The sequence below is a fragment of the Meles meles genome, chromosome 4 (genome assembly GCF_922984935.1).
Source record: "Meles meles chromosome 4, mMelMel3.1 paternal haplotype, whole genome shotgun sequence".
Lineage (NCBI taxonomy): Eukaryota > Metazoa > Chordata > Mammalia > Carnivora > Mustelidae > Meles > Meles meles.
The window spans coordinates 48,653,329-48,679,317 of NC_060069.1; the positions used below are offsets into that span (position 1 = coordinate 48,653,329).

A 25,989-nucleotide genomic window follows, 5' to 3' on the forward strand; every position below is an offset into this window, starting at 1 on the left:
TGAGAAACATCTAGAGTATTTGCTATTTGTTAGCAACCAGATATCTTTCCCAACCCCAGATTCTGATTCCAGAGAAAAGCTAGATTCTTGTAACATGCATTTCAACCAGCCCTCGATAATTCTAAAGTGGCTAATCTATGGCCACACACTGAGAACACTGGCCTGACTGTACCATTTCATTTTACCATTTGAGTATATTGGCCTCCATGGGACTTTTGCTGTGTGCTTATACCCAGCTCCATTTAATCAGTTAATTTTCCTCTTTTATCATATTTTCCCTGTAATATCTTGGGCCTGGATCTGCTGTTCTTTTATTTGTATGTTGCTCAGTCTTCTGAATTCCTCAGTACAATATTCATTAATTACCCACTGTCTGACTTTAGATGAGAGGACAGTCTGTTAATGTCTAGAACAAAAGGAACACTTAAAAGCATAACAATTAAGAATATCCTGACAAGACTTTTGAGTTCCTAATGGAATTTTATGTCCTGTCCTCCACAGTATTCCCATGACCTAGCATAATACCTCCCACATATTAGACAGTCAATAAATATTTATTAAACAAATAAACACAGTGAAAAAAATTCAGCTTGAAATTACTATAGTAGTAGTTAGTTCCTGACATTGGCCCGTAAATCCATTGATGCCAACTTCCTCATTTTACAGATGGGTACACAGAGGCCCTTCTAAGGCATCTGCCTCCATCAAGTCACTTAAGGAAATAGGACCCAAGTCTTCTGACTCCCGGTGAAATGCTCCCCCTACTACGAAAGCAGATTATCCCGGTGTCTTCTCAAAATAACCTTATGGTAATTTAGTTGTTGGTGGTAACTAATGTTCAGTTCCAACCAGACTGCTTTTCCTAAAATGCTTAGGATTTCTGAGGGTTGATATCTTTCCTCTCCTCTTCTCTGACCTTCAACCTCCAAAATCTAATTATCTCCAACTTCAAAATCTCCTTGGGTAAAATCCTTAACGGGAAAGAACAGGCACAGCTGCATTCTAAGCACAGCTTTATTGACTACAATCATTATAACTTTTCTAATTAAAGTTTCTACAGTAGAGCATTTGCAGAGTATGTGTGGTAATTTTGTTTTTACCACATTCAAGCATTCAAGGTGGGTGTATAATCACCATAGTTTGTGAAATAAATGTGCGGGGGGCAGAGGGAATAAATGTGTGTGTGTGTGTGTGTGTGAATATACGTACATGTATATGTATGATGTTTGCATACATCGTAAGTGTATATAAATATACAATATAAATATACACATATAAAATATGAAAAGAAAAACCCTTGGTGTGGTACCCAGAACTTTACAGTAGTTTTTGGCAACATGAATCTAGGTCTTGATTCTGCCATTAACTTTTGCAGTGTTCCCTTCCTTCTCTGACCTCAGTCCTCATCTTCCAAATCTTCCAAATTTGAATTTGGGGGTCTAAGATTCCCTCCAGACGCAATATCTTAGAGAGCTTAAGTCCCAGAGTAGGCAAATCACTCACTTTCTAAATGATTTAATCAGAAAATCTTAAAGCTAGGAAGTGATTTATACCCAAGGAAAGATGAAACCACAATTCTACTGCCAGACCATTGCTAGTCAGCACTGACAGGTTCTGTCCTGGCAGCAGAAAGTTGGAAGGAGGCAGTGGCTTCTGTCATTATTCACTCAGCCAAGCCTGTTCCTCTCATCTCCCACACTCATTCTCAGCCCGAGATGCCAGATCAGTGAAGACTGCTTGGATGTTTCCAGAGCTCATCTAGTTTACACACACACCGGTGGCACCCCCTGGTGTCATGGCAGTTGCCACCATACCTGCTCTGCTCCCAACAGAGTCCCACCGTCGTCCCACCTTCAAGAACTCTGCATGGACACCTTTTACAACACCTCATTCTGACATCCTTGAAGGTAAACTGCTAAAGGCTCATGAGACTGTTAAAAAGATACAGTTGGGGGCACCTGTCTGCCCCTCATTTGGTTCAGCATCTGCCTTCAGCTCAGGTCATGATCCCAAGGTCCTGGGATCTGGTCCCGCATCAGGCCTCCTGCTCCGTGGGGTGGTCTGCTTCTCCCTCTCCTTCTGCTGCTCCCCCTGCTTCTTCGTGCTCTTACCCTCTCTCTTTCTCCCAAATAAATAAATAAAATCTTAAAAAAGAAACAAACAAAAAAAAATCAGCTAGATGAAGACTCTCCCTCCCAGACTTCCCATCTCTGAGCTCTTGAGGAAGCTCCCCAATTGTACTGAGCCTCTATAAATGAAGACTGTAAGGCCCACCCCACACACATGTGTGTCCTTATCCCCCACCCCCGAGCCACCCAGGCACCCCGGCAGGGTCCTTATCAAAGATGATGAGGTACCAAGTACCTATCCCAGAGCATGGCCTATCACAAGTGCCAAGAAACTGTTAAAATGCCCAAGAAGCCTTTTCCATTCCTCACATTTCAAAGAGATGGGTGAGAAATAAATCCCATTTTACATGATTTGAAGTCTGTAAAAATATAATGTTATTGTCATTCTTTAAGAAACAAAGTTAATCGCTGTGCAAAGAATACATAGGAAGCTGCCCACGCACATCCTGTCCCTGTCATTTAGGAAGCAGTTTTAATTCCACAAAATAATGCAAAGAGACAAAGCGATGCAGCTGTACCTGATTTCTACCTGAGTTCTGACTTGGTATGTGGGGCAATCGGCTTGCCCTCTCTGGGTGTCGTCCCGGGGCTGTGCAGGGCGGGGATGGAGCTGGGCGACCTCTAACTGTCCTTCCCGTTCAGTGATAGCAGCAGTGCAGCTGGAGGGAGGCTGTGCCCTCAAAGCCCGGTGGGCTGGGCGCCAGCAGGACTCCCTCCTCCAGCGCAGGGCTTCCCTCGCCTGCAGCGCCTGGGAGGCTGCGGGAGGGAGAGGGGGTGGCTCTCCCGCAGCTCGCTGGAGACCAGGCAGCGCTGTCCTCCCACCATCAATAATGCAGTCTTTTGTCAGCAATAAATTCCCTCCAAAATTAATGAAACAGCCCTTCTAAATTTTCATGTCACTGCCTCATACAGCAGGAGCTGGGCGAGGCTTCCTGCTCTCTAAATAAATAGGAAAGCCATATAAATTGTCTGGAGGCCATACCCAGCTTGCCGGGACACAATCTAATCTCCTCATCCGCCTACAGAAACAAGGAGAAAGATAGAAACGCAGGATCAATATTTGATCTCTATTGCAGAAGGCACCCATTCCATCACCCAGGTAGAAGCCCACACACACAGAGTGATACTCTACTGGCATCCCTCTCCCAGGTCACTGCCTCTCTGCAGCAGTCTGTCCTATGACGTGGAGGGTATCATGAAGGAATATGAGAGCCCAGGCGCATCCTCCTTTTACAGGTGAAGAAACTTAGCCCAGAAGAAGACACAGAAGGCCACAGCCTACTATCGAGTGTCCAAAGATTCTACCTCAGTGTTTCTCCAATTTTAATGAGCACGAGATTCAGTAGGTCTGGGGTGGGGCCTGAGCCTATGCATTTCTGAAAAGTTCCCAAGTGCAGCTGGGCTGCTGGTGGTTATCAGCATTTCCAGTAGCAAGGGTCTAGAAGACTATCAGCTCCATTGGGGCAGACCAAGACTCATTTTTTTGCTATGTTCCCAGCATTTAACATAATATCAGTGCAGTAGGCTTTTAATAAAGTTTTGTTGGAATAATGAATTGGTCCATAAATAAGACAGCATTACACAGTGATTAGAAATTTGGATCCTGGAACCATCCTAGCTAGGGTGACATCCTGGCAATGCCACCAAGTGATGTGCCTTGGGCAAGTTATTTAACTTCTCTGTACCTCAGTTTTCTCAACTGTAATATTGCATTAGGAGCACTAAATGTCTTACAGCATTGTTGAGACACAGGGAAATTAGCTAAAATATATAAAGGACTTAGAACAATATCTGGCAAGTGGTGGGTAATAAAAAAAAATGACTTCCTCAAGGTCACACAGCTACTTAGAAGATCTAAACCACCACTCATATCTCTTGACATTTTATTTCAGCATCATCATGCAATACCCAGCAGAAGGACATTCTATTTATTTAGTTACAAAGGATGATATTTCCACCAAACAAACACTCTTGAGTTGTGAAATGTGAATGCAAGATCATATGAAAAGAAATGCTCTGGTTGAAGGTAGGAAATAATCAAGTACACAAATGTAAGCCTACAAGAAAAACACATATGACTTACTAAAGAGAAAGAACCCAAGCCTGGTAGTGACACAGACCTGAGTCTATATCCCAGGTCATCTCAACATAATCAGTAGAAAGGATGAGCCAGTTATTCTCTCAAAATGATAATCAGCCCATGAATAAAATAAATATCCATCTAACTTAGAGGGTTATATGCAGAATAAATGAGTTGATGTGAGTAAGGCATATAATGCTGCTTTATACATGGCATGAGCTCAAGAAATAATAGCTTGTAATGGTCATGCTAGTAAAGCCATAAAACATTTATAAGAGCCAGATTGGAAAAGCAGCTGATTCTTTTCCAAGCGGTATCCTTGAAGGACAGGCTCCTTGAGTCTCCCGAAGGAATATGCACTGGAAGATTGTTCGGGCTTCCTCTAGCTCAGTGGGATATAATACCCAAATATATATGTATATATACGTATATATATATATGTATATATACGTATATATACATATATATATAATATATAATATAATAATTGTCTGACTCCAAAACAATAGAAAGTTGTCCCTTGATGCCTGGACTGGATGTTGTTCCTGGCCGGTAGAAATCCTGATGGTGAAGGACCAGAATAGGGCCTGTCTATACCTAAAAATGATGATGGGAAGAACCAGACATTAGAGAGAAACAATGAATTATCATATGACTTTGAGTCCTCAGAGGAGAATTCTGAATCTGAGGATTTAATATGTAAGACAAGAGCACCCTTAAAGATAGAAAATTGCAACTCTCATTCTAACTTGTGGAAATGAGGGCTCAGAGACATGTTTTCCCTCTGAGAATAATTTAAACATGAATGGATCAGTAATGTTAATCATTGGCATACCCTAAAGCCCCTGCTCACTCTCAAATAGCAACTCTATTAGTCGATAACCAAAAGTTCCAAAAATATACTAGAGAGATCTTCTAGGATCAGCTTTGACATGCTAAGCCTTTAGAAGCTGTCAATAAGAAAAAATCTGGACAAACTGAAAATCAATGACTTTTCTTGAAATTTATCAGATAACTGAGATTGTAGAACAAATTCCTACCCCTAAAATCTGGAGAGATAGCAAATCCATAAAGTAATAGCAACCAAGATCTGCTTACTTGGAACCAAAGCCACTGGACCCTAAGCTGGTAGAAAGCCATAAATGGTCATGTTGATAAACTACTTGAAGCTGACTGTGGACCAGCACGACAGTGAGGAAATCTGAGGAATGCAGTCCTGTGGGAGTTCCATGTTGTCTTGGGCTTTTCCTCCAGGAAAGCCAGAAAGTTCTAACTGTTAGGATTCCAGAAAATATTGGGTCTTGCTGGGGGAAAGGGACAAGAACCATTAGGAACCATACCCAGAGTTATCTCTGTAACAAAGTCCTACATGTCAGGAGAACTTATTTTGCCTGAGCGCAATTCTGAAACCATATCCAAGCTGGGGAAATGGAATTTCTCTCCACTCAAATCCTCTCCAGAATTCCTACCCAATCCAAGGGGGGCAGAAATCAGTCAGTAATGACAGACTTCAAAGGAATAGATTGGAAACTCTGCAGCCAAGGGAGTTGAAGTTGGAGGAAAAGAAAAGCCCAACTGAAAAACCCCCCTATAGAAGTCATAACCAAGTGCATGGGCCTACTAAAAAAAGTGTATCTAAATTGGATCATTATAGGACACTCCCCCCCCCCCCACCATACCTTACTGCCACACCAACAGAGCTCTGTATAATAATAGTGGTCACAGCAGAAAAACCTATGAAACACAAGCTCTCCCTTTAGAGGAGTGCACAGGAAAACCACAAAGTAAGGAGGAGAGACAAACACAAGGACACATGAGGCATTTGAAACCTCTGGTACCTACAACAAAAACAAACATTAAACACAGCTCAACTCCTGGCCAGTTTTAAATAAACCCTCATGCTAATCTGTGAACTAATACTCACAGATTAATGGAGTTCTCTACTGTACTTCCTATTGTCAAATATAACATACCTGGCTTTCACCAGAAAACTTGCAAGACACATAACAAAAGGAAAGAAAAAAACAAAAGAGAACACTCCTAACTTGATCTATACAATGAATACAGTTGCAATCAAAATCCCAGGAAGTTATTTTCTAGATATCAACAAACTGACTCTGAAGTTTATATGGAGAAGCAAAAGACCCCAGAGAGCTAGCACAATATCAGAGAACAAAGCGGGAGGACTGACACTCCTGGATTTTTTTTAAAGACTCTGTTTATTTATTTATTTATTATTTATTTATTTATTTATTTATTTATTTATTTAACAGACAGAGATCAGAAGTAGGCAGAGAGGCAGGCAGAGAGAGAGGAGGAAGCAGGCTCCCTTCAGAGCAGAGAGCCCGATGTGGGGCTCGATCCCAGGACCCTGAGATCATGACCTGAGCCGAAGGCAGCAGCTTAACCCACTGAGCCACCCAGGCGCCCCCATACTGGATTTTAAGACTTACTATAAAGCTACCCTAATCAAGACAGTGTAGAACTGGCAAAAGAATAGAAAACGAGATGATTGGAAGGAATGGAGAGCCCAGAAATAAACCCCCATAAATACAGTTGACTGATCTTTGATAGAGGCACCAAAGGCAATCCAGTGAAGCACAGACTCTCTTTGACAAAGGTGCCAGAACAACTGGACAATCACATGTAAAAAAATGAACATAGATATTACACCCTTCACAAAAATTAGCACAAAATGGATCACAGACTTAGTAAAAATGCAAAACTACAGAACTTCTAGAAAATAATAGAGGAAACAGTTATTTGACCTTGGTTATAGCAATGATTTTTTAGGTAGAGCACCGACAGCATGATCCATGAAAAAAACAATTGATAAACTAGAACTTCATTAAAACAAAATCTCCTGCTCTGTGAAAGACAATGTCAAGATAATGAGAAAACTAGTCACTGACTGGGAGAAAATATTTGTAAAAGACACATTTGATAAAGGGCTGCTATCCAAAACATAGAAAGAACTCTTGAAACTTAACAATAACAAACAACCCTATTAAAAAACTGGGCAAAATTTTCAGCAGATACCTCACCAAAGAGGATATATACATGGAAATTATACATATGAAGAGCTGCACAAATAATTCATCCTCAAGGAAATGTAAATTAAAATGACTAAGAGATACAACTACAATTCTATTAAAATAGCTAACACCTAAAAAATGACAATGCCAATTGCTGACAAAGTAATAGGAACCTCATTCATTGCTGATAGGAATGCAAAAAGGTACAGCCACTTTGTAAGACAGTTTGGCAGTTTCCTACAGAGCTAAATATAGTCTTAAGATATTATTCAGCAATTTCACCTTAAGCATTTACCCAACTGATTTAAAAACTTATGCTCATACAAAGACCTGCACACAAGTGTTTATAGCAGCATTATTCATAATTGCCAAGAGCTGGAAGCAACTAAGATGTCCTTCAAAAGGCAAAAGAATAAACAAACTGTGGTATATCCATACAATGGAATACTACGCAGTGATAAAAAAAAGAAATGACCTATCAAGCCATGCAAAAACACAGATGAATTTTAAATGTCTATTTCTAAGTGGGAGAAGCCAGTCTGAAAAGTCTACATTTTGTATGATTCTAGTTACATGACATTCCAAAAAAAAAGTAAAACCAAGAGATGTTTGTAAAAAATCAGTGGTTGACAGGGTTTTGCAGAGTGGCAGGATGAAGAAGATTGAGTAGGTTAAGCAGAAGCAATTTTTTAAGGTGATGAAAATATTCTGTAGGATATTGTAATGGTGGATACATGGCATTATGCATTTGTCAAAACCCAAGGAAATTTAGAAAGTGCGAACCAATGTGTGAAATTTCAAGAAAAGCATTTATGAGGTTGAATAATCCCAAGACAGAGTGCAGACTCTGACTAAAATCTAACTGTGCTACAAATTTATGAAATAACCTCCCTGAAGGGTCTGGAGGAAAGGCACTGACCTGAGTAACTCTGGAAATGAGTGTGCTCTGTGAGAGTAAGTCAGAAGGAACTGTCCATAAGCACTGTACTCTATTTCAAAAGTCATTTCTCACATGGGTCGAATTAAGAGTTCTGAAACCATCACGCATATATGCTGCGATTTAACAATTAAATAAATGGATAATGGATGCTGAGAACCAAGTGTCTTACTCTTATAGTGGGAAGTTATAGATAATCAGGAGTAGGAGGCTAGAATGATCCATTGACAGTAGAATAGAGTTGGAGACAATGCTATGAACTCATGTTTAGCTTTATAAAGACAAAGCTAGTTACACACAGTAATGTTTATAAATATATATATTGACTAGCACACACATACATAGTTCTTTGCTTTGTCAGGTGAGAGAGCCTAGAATCAATGATAGTCTCATAGCAATAAGCACCATTAGTGCACAGACCTTGGTTTTAAATATCAAGTCTTATGGGTGTCTGGCTGGCTCAGTCGACAGAGCATGTGACTCTTGATCTTAGGGTCATGAGTTCAAGCCTCATATCGGGCACAGAATCTACTTAAAAACAAATAAATGGAGGCGCCTGGGTGGCTCAGTGGGTTAAGCCGCTGCCTTCGGCTCAGGTCATGATCTCAGGGTCCTGGGATCGAGTCCCGCATCGGGCTCTCTGCTCAGCAGCGAGCCTGCTTCCCTTCCTCTCGCTCTGCCTGCCTCTCTGTCTACTTGTGATCTCTCTCTGTCAAATAAATAAATTAAAAAAAAATGAATGAATAAATAAATAAATAAATATCAAGTTTTAAATCATTTAAATGGTCTTAAATATTATTTAAATGACAAATTTTAAGGGTTTTAAATGCTATTTTCCAATAAAAGATACCAGGGCATCTTCAAGGTGCCTTCAAGAAATCATTGATTCTAGGACTAGGAAGGGAGATACATAAGATGAACTTGGAGCAACTGCTTTTGCCAGAAAATAAGGAAATGCTCAAAATGCCCAATAATGGGAGAATGTCAAATGCACCCAGAAGCCAACTGAAAGAACTCCCAGTGGCCAATTTTGGGACAATCTGAACAACAAAATGAGTGAAGTTCAATTATATTCCATGAGTCTATATGACACAATAAATGAATAAATGAATGAGTGAATGAAGAAATCTGCGTGCAGATTTACGCTGATATTCTATCTTACGGAAGATGAGGCATGTGCCTATTACTTAAATGTGGATTGCACATAGTGATTTCCTTGCAAAGGGTACTGTATGGAAACAAAGGGTAACAATACAGTGGAGGAAAACTACTGATTAAAAACTACTTTAGCAAGTGCTCAAGTTTAATGTCAATGGTGATGTCAAATTAAGAACATATATCCTTGCTATGATGTGATGAGGATGGCACTTTACCTCTGCAATCTTCCTCCCAAAACCCATTGCTTCAGTCTAGCCTTGAGAAAAACAACATGACAAATAGCAATTAAGAGATGTTTTAGAGAGCACCTGATGACTAACCCTCAAAACTATAAGAGTCCTCCAAAACAAAGTTTGAGAATCTATCTTAACCAATAAGAATCTAAGAAGACATGCCACAGAAGTGTAGCATATTATCCTGGATGGAATTTTGGAACAGAAAAAAAAAAGGAATTAGGAAAAAACTAAGCAAATAGGAATAAAGAATAGACTTCAATTTGTAAGAACATATTGGTATCGATTCATTAATTTTGATAAATGCACTCTACCAATGGAAGGGATTAACAATAGGAGGGAGTGGTTGTGGAGGTATAAGAATTCTCTATTATCTTCACAGTGTTTCTGTAAATCTAAAACCCTTCTAAAATAAAAAGTTTATTAGATAAAATTGAAGGTCTCTCAAATATCTGTGAAAATCCAAATGCTTCCTGTTACCAGTCATTTATATCTTAAGTCATTTAAATCTAAGCAGAGAGGAGTATGATCAAATTTTCGCATGAAGTTTGCTGAAAAGAAAAGATGAGACAGGTGGCTCTTCAGTATAAACAGTTTATTTAAAAAAAAAAAGGTAAGGCATATGGCATATGCAAGATAGATAAGAATGCTTTTTAGTTTTATGTTGTTGTAATCAAAAAAGCCAATATCATAAGTCCCAAGATGTCCAGGGACAGAGTGGGAAAAGCAGCATGACCCTTCCTATACTATTTTGGTCAAGTCATTTGCTAGCTTTGAGTCTCAGTTTTTCCAAATACTTAATTAAGAAATTCAATTACAATACCTAAAAGGTAACTCAGCTTTGGCCTTCTAGAATGCTATAAGTATGGTTCTGTCATGGGCTACACAGCAAAGGAAATTAAGAAGAAACAAAGTTTTAGTTAAATTAATTCATTTTAACTTTTGTGAGGGTCAAATTCATAATCAAGGAAAATGGCTCATTGCATATTGCTATATTATTTCCTACTTTTAAAAAAGAAGGAACAAAATGAAATCCAATGCCATTTCATTCATCTTTTGATAATGGAAAATTTGTCTTTTAAGCAGAAAATTTATATTTGACCAGAAAGAGGGAACACATAGTTGGCTTATTCCTTTGGCTTCGTTATACTTCACAAAAAAAGGCTTTAGGGTAATATCTGTATGTCATGGATGCCAGCAAATTATTTATAGCATAAAAGAATAGGAGCATATGTCTGTTTAGATAAAACAGCATAAAAAAGTACATTCTTTACTTCCTACACTGATTGCCACTTCATGAAATCTCACAGACGTGACATCATCAAACTCATGCTGCATTGCCAAAATACCACAGAGATCAAATCAAGAAAAAATTGGCCATTTTTAGAAACAGATTAATTATATAAAATTTAATGCCACAGGAACGTTTTATTCACTGGAGAAAGCACAAGTGATAAAGGAAAAAGCAAACTGGTGAAAACAAGGAATTTTTTCAACCCTACTTAACAGTTGTTTCAGAGAAGAGTGCGGACTCAAAACTGAACCTACAACAGACAAAACAAATAGAAGAAGAAAACTCATTTATAGCAATTCAATTTTAAATTTTTTTAAAGATTTTATTTATTTATTTATTTGACAGACAGAGATCACAAGCAGGCAGAGAGGCAGGCAGAGAGAGAGGGAAGAAGACTCACCGCCAAGCAGAGAGCCCGATGTGGGACTCGATCCCAGGACCCCAAGATCATGACCTGAGCCGAAGGCAGCGGCTTAACCCACTGAGCCACCCAGGCGCCCCTCAATTTTAAATTTTTACTACATTTTCCTGATAGTACCAGTATTTGATGCTTGCACAGTGAGTCATTGTGATTGATGAGGGGAACACTTTCTGAATATTTAAAGATTGACTCTCACAAACCAGTATGAGGCCACTCCAGCACACCATGACCAGGTTCTGGGTCTTTTTCTACAAATAAAGCAGTACTGAAATGAGAATTTCATGATGTGGGATTTTGCTCTGGCCCTGGCATAAGTTTCCCATGTGACTTCAGCTTTGCTACTTCGGGTCTCTCAAGTTTCCATCTTCTCAACTATAGAACATAACGGGTGAGTTGATGATCTCCAAGGTGTATTATGGTGTAGCTGTAGCAATCAAAGTCTCTACAACAGTGTTTTCCTATCTCAGCACTAGTGATGGCTTGGACTGCCTCATTCTGTGTTGGAAGTAGTGGGTAAGGGGATATCCTGTGCCTTGAGGGAAGCTTAGCAGCAGCCCTGTCCTCAACCCACTAGATGCCACAGTGACCCCCTCTCCTGCTCACCAAAAATGTCTCTAGACATAGCCAAATGTCTAGGAATAAAGTACAAACTCAATAAATAGATTTGGGCATCACCTTTTAGATAATTGTAAAATCTTAACAGTGGAAAACCATATTTAAAATTACAAAAAAAAAAGGAAAAGAGAGAGAGAGAAAGACAAACTCAATGGATGAGTTAGTACTTGTTCTGTTACGAATGACAGTTAACCTAACTCAAACTAAAGAAATAAGGGAATTTACAGAACCTCTAGAAATGAGATCCTATTAATACTAACATTTAAGGGGCCCAAAAGGAAAGAAAAGAACAGGGAACAATGTAAAAAGAACCCCAGAAAAAAATGCTATTAAAAACTCCAAGAGACTCATTATCTTCTCTTATTCAAACACCCCAGGCCTTTCTGTCTTTAAAATCCAGCTCAGCTCTCCCATTTTCTTTGAAATCATTATTCTTGGTCATTACCATTATTCTTGTCTCTGATCCCTTTTCTTAGTAACTATCCCAAATAAGCTTGCAATTAAGTGAATTCTTCTCAGCAGTATTTGTTGCTGATTTATAAATTCTATCCTTCCAACTAGATATCAATTTCTGGGAGGATAAGGACCTGCCATGGTGTCATAGCCCATCAAAGCCTTTGGCCAGGCTCAGTGTCCTTAGGAAGACAATAGATGATTTCAGTATTAACTGTTAATTGACTCCATCATTTCAGTAAACATAAGTGAGTAACTGCTACGTGCTATGCTTTTTTCTAAGCACCATAAGAGTAAAGACGCCACCAGCCAAATGTCACTCTCCAACAGTGCCCCCTGTTTCCACCATCTGGCAAGATGCTAATTACCACCCACCTAAAAGGGAGGTAAACCTAATTTCTTTTCTTTTCCCCCAAAGTCAAACTTAGTTTCCCATTTGAACATTCTAGAACTTGCTTATAATTGTTTTCCTTTAACCCAATCTATGTTTCCAAAGGGAATGTGGTATGTTACTTAGAAATCATATGAAACAAGGAATTGGAAGACTTATTGCTAGTCTTGCATTACCACTAACTTTTCCTATGAAATTTCATGAAAACATTGCCCTTTCTGGTCCCCAGTTTCCCAGTCCATAAAGTAAGGTGGCTTAATAAATGATTTTGAGGTGTCTTTCTCATTCTGACTTAGGATTTAATGTTTTAGTTAAGTAAGACACTCTAGTTAATGTTTGTGGCATCTGTGAAGTCAAACACATTACAGCAGATATTAATACACACACACACACATTTTGATGATTAAAAAAGCTAATTTAGTAAAAACACCAAATGAGTGTGTAGCTTTATAATAAATCATACCAACTAACAACATCTTTTTTTGAGGCAAACAGATCTAGTTCATCTTGGCAATGAGATAGGGGTGGATAGACCTATGGATATTATTGCAACTAATTCTGCTTCCAGCTACCTTGAGAGAATGCTGAGGTTGGCAAGACAGTGAGGTGGGCAATAAATTGCTTTTCAGAGAGATGGATATATTTTACTTTCTATCACAAGACTGCCTAGTAAGTGAGTCCCTTGAGTACAAGTTGGCGTCTATGAAATGTTATTTAATCTTTGCATTTCATCTCTTTAATTTAAATAATAACCTATATTTTACTTATTCTGCAGATAGCCAAGCTTTGTCATCACAATGTCCTGCTGCAAAATCAGTCCTTCCTATCAGATGGTTGCCTCTTACATCAGTCTTTTGCTGCGGGTAGGAACACCTTGCACATATATTTTATGCCTCCCTTCAAATGCTAATAATTATGAGAAAGGAAAAGAGAGTTGTTGACTGTCTTTGTTTTGCAGAGTTCCTAGAAATTAAAGATGGCACAATGACCACCAAGTTTAATGTGGAAGTTATTTCTATTTTAAGCTATGTATATGCATCTCAAACCCTTACATTTGCAAAATATAACCATCCACAAACTACTTGCATGCATTTCTAAGTATTGCTCACATGATAATAATTAAAAAAGAAGAAGAATTAACTGGAACATTTTTACCCTAATATCACCTATTAATAAATGTTGGTGTGGTTGGTATTTCCTTCCAGCCTTTGCTCATATGCAGACATAATTTACAAAGCTGAAGTTGCAGCTCAGATGTAATTTTACGTTTGGCTTTTTTACATTGCATAATAGGAAACATTTCTCATTCTGCCTCATAATCATTATAATGTAAAATGGCTGCTTAACATTCAATTTCTCATGCTCAAACTAAGCCAAATGGTACTTATTCACCATTTCTTACACCCAAGCCGTGATTTTTGGCCCCAGAATTTTTGCATGTGCTCTTCCTGTGACTTCAAATGTGGCTCCATCTTTGCATGTTCAAATTCTACATATCCTTAAAGGTTGAGTTCTGAAAGTATGACTTCAGTGGAAGTTTTCCTAATCACTTCTTCTTCTGTCCTCCCCCAGACAGGGATCTCTTCCCCTTTCTCTGAATTTCCAAGGAGCTTTCATTTGTTATCTTTTCACACTTGGATTTCCCCCTACCCTTGAATCACAGTTTTGCATAATATGTATGTCTTCTGCCTAACTAAAGATCCTTGGGCATGTCTGAACCTTCACTGGGTCCTCAGCAGCAACTAGTACATATAGGAGCTAAATAGATGCTAATAACATGAGTGATACATATGCTGTGTTCATTTTCTATAGCTGCTTTTTCAAATTATGGGAAAATAGGTGGCATAAAACATAAATTTATTATTTTACAGATCTGTAGATGGGAAGTCTAACCCAGGTTTCGCTGGGCAAAAACCAAAATGTCAGCAGAGTGGTATTCTCTTCTGGAGCCTCTAGGACAGAATCCATGTCCTTTGTCTGTGTCTTTCTTCCATAAGCACACCTTCTCACTCTGACTCAGCTGGGAAAGGTGCTCTGATTTTAGGACCTATGTGATTAGATTGAGTTGGTTTGGGTAAACACAGATAACATCCCCATCTCAAAGTCTTTAATACATCTGTAGAGTTACTTTTGCCCTAAAAAGTACATAGTTGCAGATTCCGGGGATTAAGACAGATATCTCTGGAGCACCATTCATCTACCCAGCACAGATGCTCACATTAGAGTTAAAATATAAGAACACCAAGTATTCTAGAAATGATTACAAAGATCCCTTCCTTATGCAATTGAAACAAACAAACAAAATCCTGATAATCAAAAAGGATGAAAATCTTGCCCAAAACCCCAGAGGAAACGGCAAGCTTAGATCCTGACTCACTATGCTGCAATCTTCCCATTTAGTTGCATCTGTCCCCATACCACAGGTCCTTATTAGAAACAGAAAATAATTTTTTGAGATGCTATATAAGGCTCACAGAGGGGCAGATAGGTCCTCAAAATTATGCAAACAGAAAGAAAAAGAGCTCCTCTTTTTATGAATGCTACTCTAGTGCTTTTCCTTGCATTTATAACTCACATTTATAACCCCACAAAAGCCCAATAAGAAAATATTGGAAAAATCCAAATGATAATTCACAGTAACAAACACGAATTTCCTTTCAAACTTCTCAACAATTCCCAGAGGTTTATTAACGAATCTAGGTTATCTACATTCAGTTAGGGGTTTCTGCCAAGACAGTGTGGATGATAAAGTAGTACATGAAGCTCTGATCATCTTACAGAGATTGTGCAAGATCCCCTCAAATACAGTTTTTTTGACCAAATATTCTCCATGATGTCATATTGCTATAGAGAAATACCTTCATATACATATAAATTCAGATGTTACAGTATTTATCAAGAGCCTATAATAGACAACAAAAGAACATAACTGATTTTTGACTAGCCTTTTTCCCTACCTCCTCTTTCCCAATTATGTCCTCAGGGAGATCTCATGAGCAAACTGTTCATCTTCCGTATAAACCCCACCATTTCTTCTCCATCCTGTAAACTAATGTGTCTTTTCTGGGAACTGTTACTGTCTGTTGAGCACAACCACTTGCAGTGAGTGCTACCCATTTCTCCCAGGCATGAATTGCTTTTAGTAGATGCTGTAGGTCTTTCTGTGCACCACCGCCATTGCTGGGTCCACATCTGCAGTTTATGTTGTAGCTGTGTCCACTACATTCTGTCATGTACCAACTATTCTTACAGACTGGGAGGTCCATCAAATCCCACAATTTCCATTAGGCTTTTTAGCCATTATTACTAAGTATTATTAAAGTCCTAGAGATTTCACTTTGGGGCAGAGTTCTATAAGTATTCTGTACTCTTTTTGTATATCATTCAGTTATCAAACTAACAAAGCAATGCTCCCCTGTACACTAACTGTCTTAAAGAAATTGTTGTAAAAATAATTATCTTAGATTTTACTTGTACACATCCTCTCTAGGAGCTAGATGAATTCTAAAGGAGACCTCTTTGCTCTGACAACTAAAACCTCATTGCTCAAACTGTCCTGACCTATTCACTTTCCCCTTAAATCTGAAAAAGGCTCCTCAGTCTACCACGCAGATTTCTGAAAGACTCATTTCCTCATGGTCCAGACATGAATTGATCTAAAATATGGCATGACTTTGAGCAATTAATGGGCTGTGAGAAAAGAGAACTCATTTGGCTTTGACTTGGAGAAAATTCTCTTGAAAGTGACTCAGATTTAATGTTTTAGGATTACGTTCCTTTTTCTCTACAGATCCAGTCACATAACTTAGTTCTGCAGTAGTAATATTTACATAATCCTAATAATGTAAACATTTTTTTTATTTTTTACAACTTTATAAACAAATCATACAATTCTCAAGTGTATAAACCATGGGAAGTTATGGCAAACTTCTTAGAAAATGGGGATAGAAGAAGGGAAGAGACAGTTAAGAATAATTTATGTATGAGCCAAATGCATCTTTCGTTTTTGGAATCAACTGCTACTGTTAAAAATTGATTAATCAAAAAATGGAGTTACTATGTTTATGGTTACTTAACATTATGGTTACTATGTTATGTTACTATATGAGTTACTATGGTTAGGAGTAGATACCAGGTATCCACCAGAAAACTGTAAATCAAAGAAAGGTAAAAGAGATTGCCTCTTGCTGTGGATTTGCAGGGAGGAGGTGAGGTGAGGTGAAGAACTTTTATTTTTACGTTATGTTCTGCCATAGTATGAGACTATTTGGGAGATCAAGTCTTTGAATTTTCTTGAATAAATTTCTTTTTTTAACATTCTCATGGAATTCATCTGCCCTAAGGAATATCCATGAACGATAAGTTGAAGAGCACCAGCCTATTACAAATGATCCCCAAAAGTTTTCCCACTCCAGCTGTCTTCTAGACAAGGGCCAATCACTTGCCACCATGAGGGCTGCTAAAACCTCAAAGAAACAAATCCTTGTCTGACTTGGACTTAGCCATGATAGTCCTCTGCCTCTGTAAGCCATGCTATCTATAGGCCAGACCCTGATGCCAGGTCCTTTGAAGAAGGCTTGTTGTGATTTCTAAATACTGAACTTTCTCAATTATTTATAAACATGCTTTCATGAAATGAAGGCAAAATCCCATGCTCTGCACAAAAGAAAATTTCATAAACTGATAAACTAAAATACATTATAAGCCTGATGAGGAAATACGCAAACATTGGGTATGAGGAAAGGGTGCTGCCTTCAACCATTTTCTTCTGACTGGTTTAGTCCTGTACTGTGTGAGCCCTGCCTATAAGCCTACAAACTTATCTTGTCACTTAGAGGACTGACTTGCTTTTCAGAGCAGTTGTGCACATGTATAAAACAGTATAAAAGAGAAAACTTACTATCTTCCAAAATCATAAGGCAAGTGTTTGTTAACCAAAGAGTAAATGTAAAGTTTTTATAACACAACATCTGGGAGGCCCTGAAGAAACTTTTGTTGAAAACAGAAATTATACTATAAAAATATCTTATTTTATACAATTATACAACAAATTACACAATAAAATTATATATATTATATAATATATGTATGTATATATGCATATGTATGTGTGTGTGTATATGTGTGTGTGTGTATGTGTGTGTGTGTATATACATATATATATTTAAAAAAACAATAAAAAATGTTAAGGGTCACCTGGCTGGCTCAGTCAGCTGAGTGTACAACCCTTGATTTCAGCTCAGGTCATGATCTCAGGGTACTGGGATGAGGCCTGGGTCAGGTGCTATGCTCAGCAGGGAGTCAGCTTGGGGGATTTTCTCTTTCCCTCTGCCCTTCCCTCTGCTCACATGCTTGCTTGGTCTCTCTCTAAATAAATAAATAAACCTTTTTAAAAAGATGGTAAACTGAAGCACCATAAAGATTATTTATTTATTTATTTATTTATTTTACCAAAAGCACACAAAATGAGGGTGGAAAAAGAAACTATGGGTCCAATTGCCCTTAAGGCTCTTACCATCTTCTCTGGAAGGCAGAAATACAGAACATATCTTTTCTATATCCAAATTACAGTCTACATGTGATGCCTATTAGAAAATAGAACATTTTGTGTATCATAAATAATTAGTCATAAACCCTTTCTTTATGTCTGTAACTGAATGTTATTTTACTCTGTTGGAAGAATTTTCAAAATTATCTGGACTATCTAAAGCCTGTAAAGCACCAAAGTGTTCCTTTCCCTTGTTTCTTTCATCCTGTGAAATAATTCTCCCAGCAGTTAGATAACACTTGGGTACACCGCTGATTTGTAGCCTGCAATGATTTTTTTATATCTATAATCATAAACATTAAACTTTGGATGGCCCATCTAGGGCATGATACTGATTCTAAGATAGCAACGGATTAACTGAATTTCAAAACTGCAACTCACCAGAAGAGGCCCAGAGATTATGTCAACCCATATGTGTTTAAATTGCAGAGTCATTCGAGAAAAAACTGCTACCATAGCTCCAAGCCTGGAAGTGATCCCTGATCATCTTTGACATTTTCAAAAACAGAAAATTATTTGGCTTTATTTTAAATGTCACTCCTCTGTAGGTGAAGAATTTATTCATTTAGGAGAGTGCGGAATGGAACAAACCGTGCTGATGCACGCTGGCTACAGGAAGTTTAATAGAATGGACTACATTCTTGTGAAATAAAAACTGAGTATTTGGGGCGCCTGGGTGGCTCAGTGGGTTAAAGCCTCTGCCTTTCACTCAGGTCATGATCCCGGGGTCCTGGGATCGAGCCCCGCATCGGGCTCTCTGCTTGGCAGGGAACCTGCTTCCTCCTCCTTTCTCTGCCTGCCTCTCTCCCTACTTGTGATCTCTATCTGTCGAATAAATAAATAAAATCTTTAAAAAAAAAAAAAAAAAAAAAAAAAAACTGAGTATTTGCTGAGTCATATGGAGGCAATGATCAAAAGAAAAGCTCTTACTTAAGAAGCAGTAAGGTGTGGCAGGAAGCTTCCTGGTCTAAGAGTTAGAAGGCAGGGATGAGTCCCAATTTCATCACTTCCAGCTCAGAGTCTTTGGGGGAGTCAACCCCCTTTATAGGTCTGTTTCGACAACTGCAACAGAAAAAATAGGACTAGCTGTTTGGTCTCTTCAAAAGCCTTTGATTCCTTAAAAAGCTATTTAATATCTCATTCTCAGCCTCCTCATATTAAAAAAAAAAAAAAGGTGGGGGCTGAAATTCCATGCCCTGATAATCTCAGAAGCTTTGAGGATGTAATTGAGCATATGGATGTGAACCTACTTTGAAAACCATAAAAGACTAATGAAATATATGTGTTTTATTAATTCATATAGTTGCATAATAATAATACTTTAAAAAAAACACTATTGACTTCATCTGCCTAAGACAGTATTTTTAACCTTTAACCAAATATTAGAGATAGAGGTTATAATTAAAACCTAATTTGTTTGGATTGATTGACTATTTCTTATTTCTTTACCCATATGGACATGTTATCTCTCAGGAACAGATATGGAATTTTCTTTCTAGACAAGAATGAATAGTTGAGAATTTGGATCGCTTATCCCCTAAGTCTGTATCTAAAACCAGCAGTGTGGCCACTGAAATAAAGGGAAAGTGACAAGATGCAATTTTAGTCATCAGAATCAGTGCCTTTCCTTTTTCCTTTGGAGCAGTGTCATACTAAGCTCACAGCCATTCTGAAGCAGCTTCATGCTTTCTTATGTTGGGCTCTCCATTGTTCTGTCCTTCTGCCATTGTTCATGTTTATAAATTTGACATCACTAGAAAAGATTTCTATGATGAATATTCTTTGTAAAAACATCTCACCTGACATTTCTCTGGCCATACAAAACTCTTCCTTATAACCTCTGCTGTTATCCTAATCAAACTGAATTTCTCACATCCACTGTATTGTCCCTCACTTATCTATTTCTGCTCATGATGTTCCTGCACATCAGGATCCTTTCCTTCTATAGTTGCATGGTGAAATCTCCATCCTTCAAAGTCCAATTTAAGTGCCGAACACTGGATGAAGATTTCTTTGATGTTCTTGAAGTCTTGAATGTCTTCATTCTCTTGAATTATGTAGCCATTCATCCATATCTTAGAAGGGACTTACAACTTTTCTTCTTGATGCTTATGTACCTTTCTTATCTGCCTTTTTAGATTATAGTGGCTTGATGGCAAGATGTGGTCATTATAGTATTTCCCAAAAAATCTGGCACATACTAATTAATATGTGTCAAATGAATGGGTATAGATTATTAAATTTAAATGGTACTGACTGTCTCAGTTTTCACCATGTTGCTGGTAAAACCAAGATCCTATTATGTAATAACTGTATCTTATTAGTTCCAAGGATCTAATATCTACAGGAAATTCCATGCCCTGCAGAGAGAGTCCTTTTTACCTCAGTATTTCTGAGAATCACCCAAGAGGTCTGCTCATGTTTTGCTTATGACTATAATGTGCTGTAATTCTTATTCAGCTGATGATACCTCATGATGCTTCAATGAAAATACAATTGTTCTAGCTAAAGGTACCTTCTTCACCTGATCAGAAAGTCATTGTAACTGAACACATCCCAGAATGTCTTATTCCTGCATCCATATGCACACTCTTCTCGCTGCTGGTTCTTATGCTTTCCTTCTCTGTATGTCAAAATCTTAGTTATCTGTAAAAAGCTATGTCAAATGTCTGAAGGATGCCATATCTAATCTCTTTACAAGATCTAATTCTACTTTTTTTAAATTCTACTTTTTTTGAACTTTGATTAGCACTTTGTATTAACTTTCCCAGTAGTAGAGCTAACCTCATCTCTACTACCTTCACCAACTTTTCTTCCCTAACCCTCTGCCACACTTCTACCTCCTTCAGCCCTCCACATACACAATATCTAGTCTCTTTTTCAAGAACAAAAGGCAAGTGTGTTTCAAGCTACCTGATATATCACCAATACACAACTGTAGATCAATAAACATTGACAGATCTAAAACACATCATTTGCAGAGAGCAAATTCAATGAAATTTCTGCATTTGTCTTGCAAGTGCTCTATCATGATTGTGTAAACTGTCTGGTAGCTTTAGAGAGAAGAAGAGTACAGAGGCTAAGAGCTGCAGAATCCAAGCCCAGCACCTTATTGGATGTGTGGCTGTATTTTAACCTCAACATTCTGAGCTCCAAAAGGTAAATAGGGCTGGCTACATTGTTTGGAAGGTTGGCACAAAATGCAACTGTAAGACCCTCAGGTTGGAGGGAGGGGCTGATTGGTCTCTTCTTCCCATGAACTTGTTACTCAACCCATGGTGAACATGGTGAATGGCTGATCCCCTAAAAAACTGAAACTTTCACAGTGGGATGAATTTAATAAGTTGCCTGTCCAATGCTCTATGAGTGGCAAGCAATAGTGGAATGCAGCTCCCCGAGCAACAGGGTCACCACCTTGGGCAAAAGGCAGTGGTTTGTCTGAGGCAGAAGAAAGCAGCCAAGAACCTGCCCTAGGGAGGCTGGGGAAGTGCTGAGGAGCAGGGCAGTGCATGTGTCCAGACCGCAATCCCACTGCATAGGTTCCATTGTCCCATCAGGCTTAGCTTACAAAACATAAATTCAAATATCAAATTATCAAGAATTTCAAGATGGGAACCAACTTCAGAACATTAAACATTAAGGGCAGGGCCTTCTGAGCACAGCGCCCTGTGCAGCTGCACTAGTTGCAGGCTTATGAAGCCCCTCTAAAAATAGTAATAAATCTCTAGGGTTGATGTAAAGGCTACATTTGCATGTGCTGAATAGTGAAAGGCCATTTAAAATTCCAGATTTAATTTGCTGTTTATACTGAATCACTGGACACCAAACTATGAATATGAAGCTAGCTTTAACCTGAATATTTCTCCCTTCTCATCTTGAACCTATTTCAAGAAGGAAAGAGAGAGAGAGAAGGAGGGAAGGAGAGGAGGAACAAATGAAGGAAGAAAGGAAGGAAAGAAGGAAAGGAGGAAGGAAGATTAAAGTCAGGAAGGGACAGAGGAAGAAAGAAATCAAGCAAATCCCATTTTTAGTTTAACTAGGACACAGAAAACATGGACAAATTAAAAAATATAGTCTAAAGCAGCTGAAACTGGCCTTAGCTCCATGGGACAGAGTGGCATAAGGAGCCGTGTGACATTATAGAGAAACCAAGTTTCCAGATGAGCTGGAAATTATCAGAGAGAGTCAGAAGAAAATGCATTTCCTGGTGGTCAGAAGCCCATGGGAAAGATTTGGAGAGGTAAATATTTTAAGCAAGGATGAGATGAAATTGATCAGACTGAACCTACATATGGGGTGAAATGCAGTGATAAAGTGGAAAAAGGTAAAGGGATGATAACAGTTTAGCTTTTATAATTCAGAAAGATCCACAAAAACACAGCTTCTTAAGTAGGTGGGTCAGTCATGTCCCTTAGACAAAAACTGTCCCCTGGTTGCATTAACCAGCAAGGGAGCTGGGGGGCCCAGGACAGGAAGAAGCCCTTCTTGGCCCACCAGTTTGGTTAAGAGAAGTCAAGGAGCTATAGCCTCACAGCAAAACCACAGGGGGCTCTATTTGAAGAAAACAGTTGGTGTCATTTGCAGTTGAGGATAGAGAGTTTGAGAGACAAATCATGGAAGGTTGCAGTATTCTCTGTCCCCCTTTCCAAACTTTTGCAAAGAGCTACACCAGGAAATTTCAACTCATTCAACCATATATCCTAAGAAGAGGATCTGACAGAGCCTTGATAAAAGATACTATAAGAAAGAAAAGTAAAAAAGAGAAACAAAACTTACTGTCAGAAAAATAAATAAATAAATAAATAAATAAGGCACACAGAAGGTATATGGTCATGTAACATATGAAAATTATAACCAAAATCTATCAATAAATTCAAAACTTTAGTGGCTACTAAGGAAGATCAAAAAATGGAAATATAAGTATTAAGGAAAGACGCAAGATAAAAGGAAGAAGGGAAATATAAGCTGCCAGATGGGCAGGAGCACAAGGAACAAGGACACTGTAGAACCTACAGTAGAGATATTGCAAATAGAAATAAATTAAATAAAGAAATGGGATTAAAATAATGAGTGCAAAATGATAGGTATAGAATGGGATGAAGATGGAATAAAGAAACATGGAACAGAGTGAAAATAACAGATTTAGAAGACTGGTAAAGTAAATCCAATATAAAAATAACTTAGTCTCCAAAGAGAAAATTGAAACAATGACACAGAACAAAAATTTTAAAATATAATGGAAGGACATTTTTCTGGCATAAAAGAGGGCTTCAATTTACATATTAAGAGTAAATCATGTTCCAGGGAAAAGTGACTCAGAGAGTCCACAATGAGCTATTTCCTAAAGAAATTATTTGACTTTAAACATTTGGGCAGTCAGGCAAAAAGCTCAAGTTTCTAATAAAGTGAAAAAGAAACGTTGGTCTCAGAATACTCCATAGCTACATTCAACAGCAGAAGATGAAGAAACACCTCTAATGCAAGGAAATAAAATGTGACAAAGGAATTTCAATCCATCCGACCAAGCTGAGTTTCATGTATAAAGGAAACAGACTAACAGCTGATCCCGAGAGACTTCCTGGGGGAAACAGGACCAAAGCAAAACAAAACAGAACAGGACAAAACAACTGAAGGAAAACCTTTAGGTGACCAAGAGAGGGTAAGAGAAATGTAAAAGGAGTGTCAGTGAAACAGAAGACATTTGACTGCAAAACGAAGACAGTTTTAAAGTGTTAGGAGTTGGTAGCAGAAGATAATTATAAAAGTTGATGATGTAGGAAAAAAAATACGATGACATAACTTGAGAGGAGAGAGGTAGAAAGGAAAATAGAATTTGAGCAAAGATGGGAGGTGGCCTCTCCAGCAGCATCTGGGACTCAAGAGAGAACATCTAAAGCGACACAGGGTGGCTCACTCAATTAAGCGTCCAACTCTTGATTTCGGCTCAGGTCATGATCTCTGGGTTGTGAGATTGAGCCCACCTTTGGCTCCATGCTGGACATGGAGCCTACTTTGGATTCTCTCTCCTTCTCCCTCTGCCCCCCGACCCCGACTTCTCTCTCTCTCTATCTAAAAAAATAATAATAATAAAAACAAATAAAGTGACAAGAAAAGCAAGAGAATAGGCATCTTTTGCAATACAAAGTTAAAAACTAAGAAAATTCACTTTCTTTATTGACTATAGTTGGGATAAAGAGAATGCAAACTATAATATATACTTTGTAGATATTAAAGAACTAGGAGTGTTATACAGTATATAGTTACAAAGGCAATTATGAGAAAAATAATCACAACCATCTTAAATAGGAGAGTTATAATTAAAAAACAAGAAACAATTCAGAAGACTTAAAAATATGTAACAAAACATAATATAAAATTATTAAATAATTAAAACCAAATATGTCTGTAATACCAATGAATGTAAATGAGCTTATTCACCCATTTAAATAAAAATATCTCACACTGAAGCCTGTGAGCACATGCACATACAGAGTCACGCCTAAAGAAAGTGATTCAGAAAAATAATGAAGACACAAAGGTGTATTGAACAAAAGCAGAGCAGAAAAATATGGGTTTACATCGGACAAAGGTGACTTTAGGTCAAAGAGTAGAAAACTTGTCAAAGTAGATCAGTATGTGATGCTAAAGAGTGAAAATTACTATGAATTCAGTTATGAATATCCATAGGTCAAATAATATCATGGTTTTCATAAAGTGGAAATTGCAGATAATACAGAATTGGATTAAAATACACTTAAAGTGAGAGACTTTAATTTCCTTCTTTTAACCCAAGACAGATGAGTATTGAAGACCTAAATAACATAATCAAAGGGGTATCTGATAGATATATACTAAACTCTGTTCCTAAAAAAATAAGACTAAAACTTTAATTGTTCAGGTTTTATTCAAGGAAACTAAAAGACATATAGAAAATGTCAGTAATCCCTCAAAGCGGAAATAATTCAAAACACATTTTCTAATTTCAGTATAATAATTCAAGACAATAGCTGCAAAAAAGTTTCTTTTAATTACCTGTACATTAAAAAATATGATGTCATTATCAAAGAGGATTTATTCCAGAAATGCAAAGATCCTTAATTATCACCAGCTATCTTAATATCATGTTGACAGATCTAAGAAAAAAGATCAATTGATGATATTTAGTTAAACATTTGAACAAATTCATTAAAAAAACACTAAATAGAGTGCTGTGAAGTGTGTGAGCCTATACCCCTGGGGCAAATAATACATTATATGTTAATTTAAAAAAAACACTAAATAAAAGATGAATTGGTGGGTCTAATAGGATCTAATATAATGTAACATAATGTCACATAATGTAAGGTAAGATGACATAGCATTACATAACCATAATTATGAGGGATATAGATTTCAGCACAAAAGCCACCATCATGCTTAAGAGTGTCACACAAAAGGAATTTGTATTAAACTCAGGGCAAAACAAAACATTCTCGGCAGAGTATTTTCACTTAACATTATATTAACACAAAAAAGAAAAATAAATTATAAGACTAAAATTTGGAAATGAGAACACGTGCTGATTTGCAAATCAGCCCCTCGCTCACAGGGCAAGGAGAGACTGAAAAATGAGGCAAGCCACTTGCCTTTTTGGTAGGCGACAGCTTTACTTGGTAGGCGACAGCTTTAACAAGCAGGCACTTACATACCAGGCTC

The 25,989-nt window shown here is 37.9% G+C and overlaps 1 long non-coding RNA gene across 1 annotated transcript; it reads right to left on the minus strand.

Annotated features, from left to right (window-relative positions):
* Window positions 1-1,974: 1,974 nt before the first annotated feature.
* Window positions 1,975-24,361, minus strand: LOC123939753. Its single transcript, XR_006817968.1, has 3 exons — window positions 24,348-24,361; window positions 8,108-8,111; window positions 1,975-2,114 (listed from the first exon to the last, which is right to left on the minus strand). It is a non-coding gene; the product is annotated as an uncharacterized LOC123939753 (long non-coding RNA).
* Window positions 24,362-25,989: the final 1,628 nt, after the last annotated feature.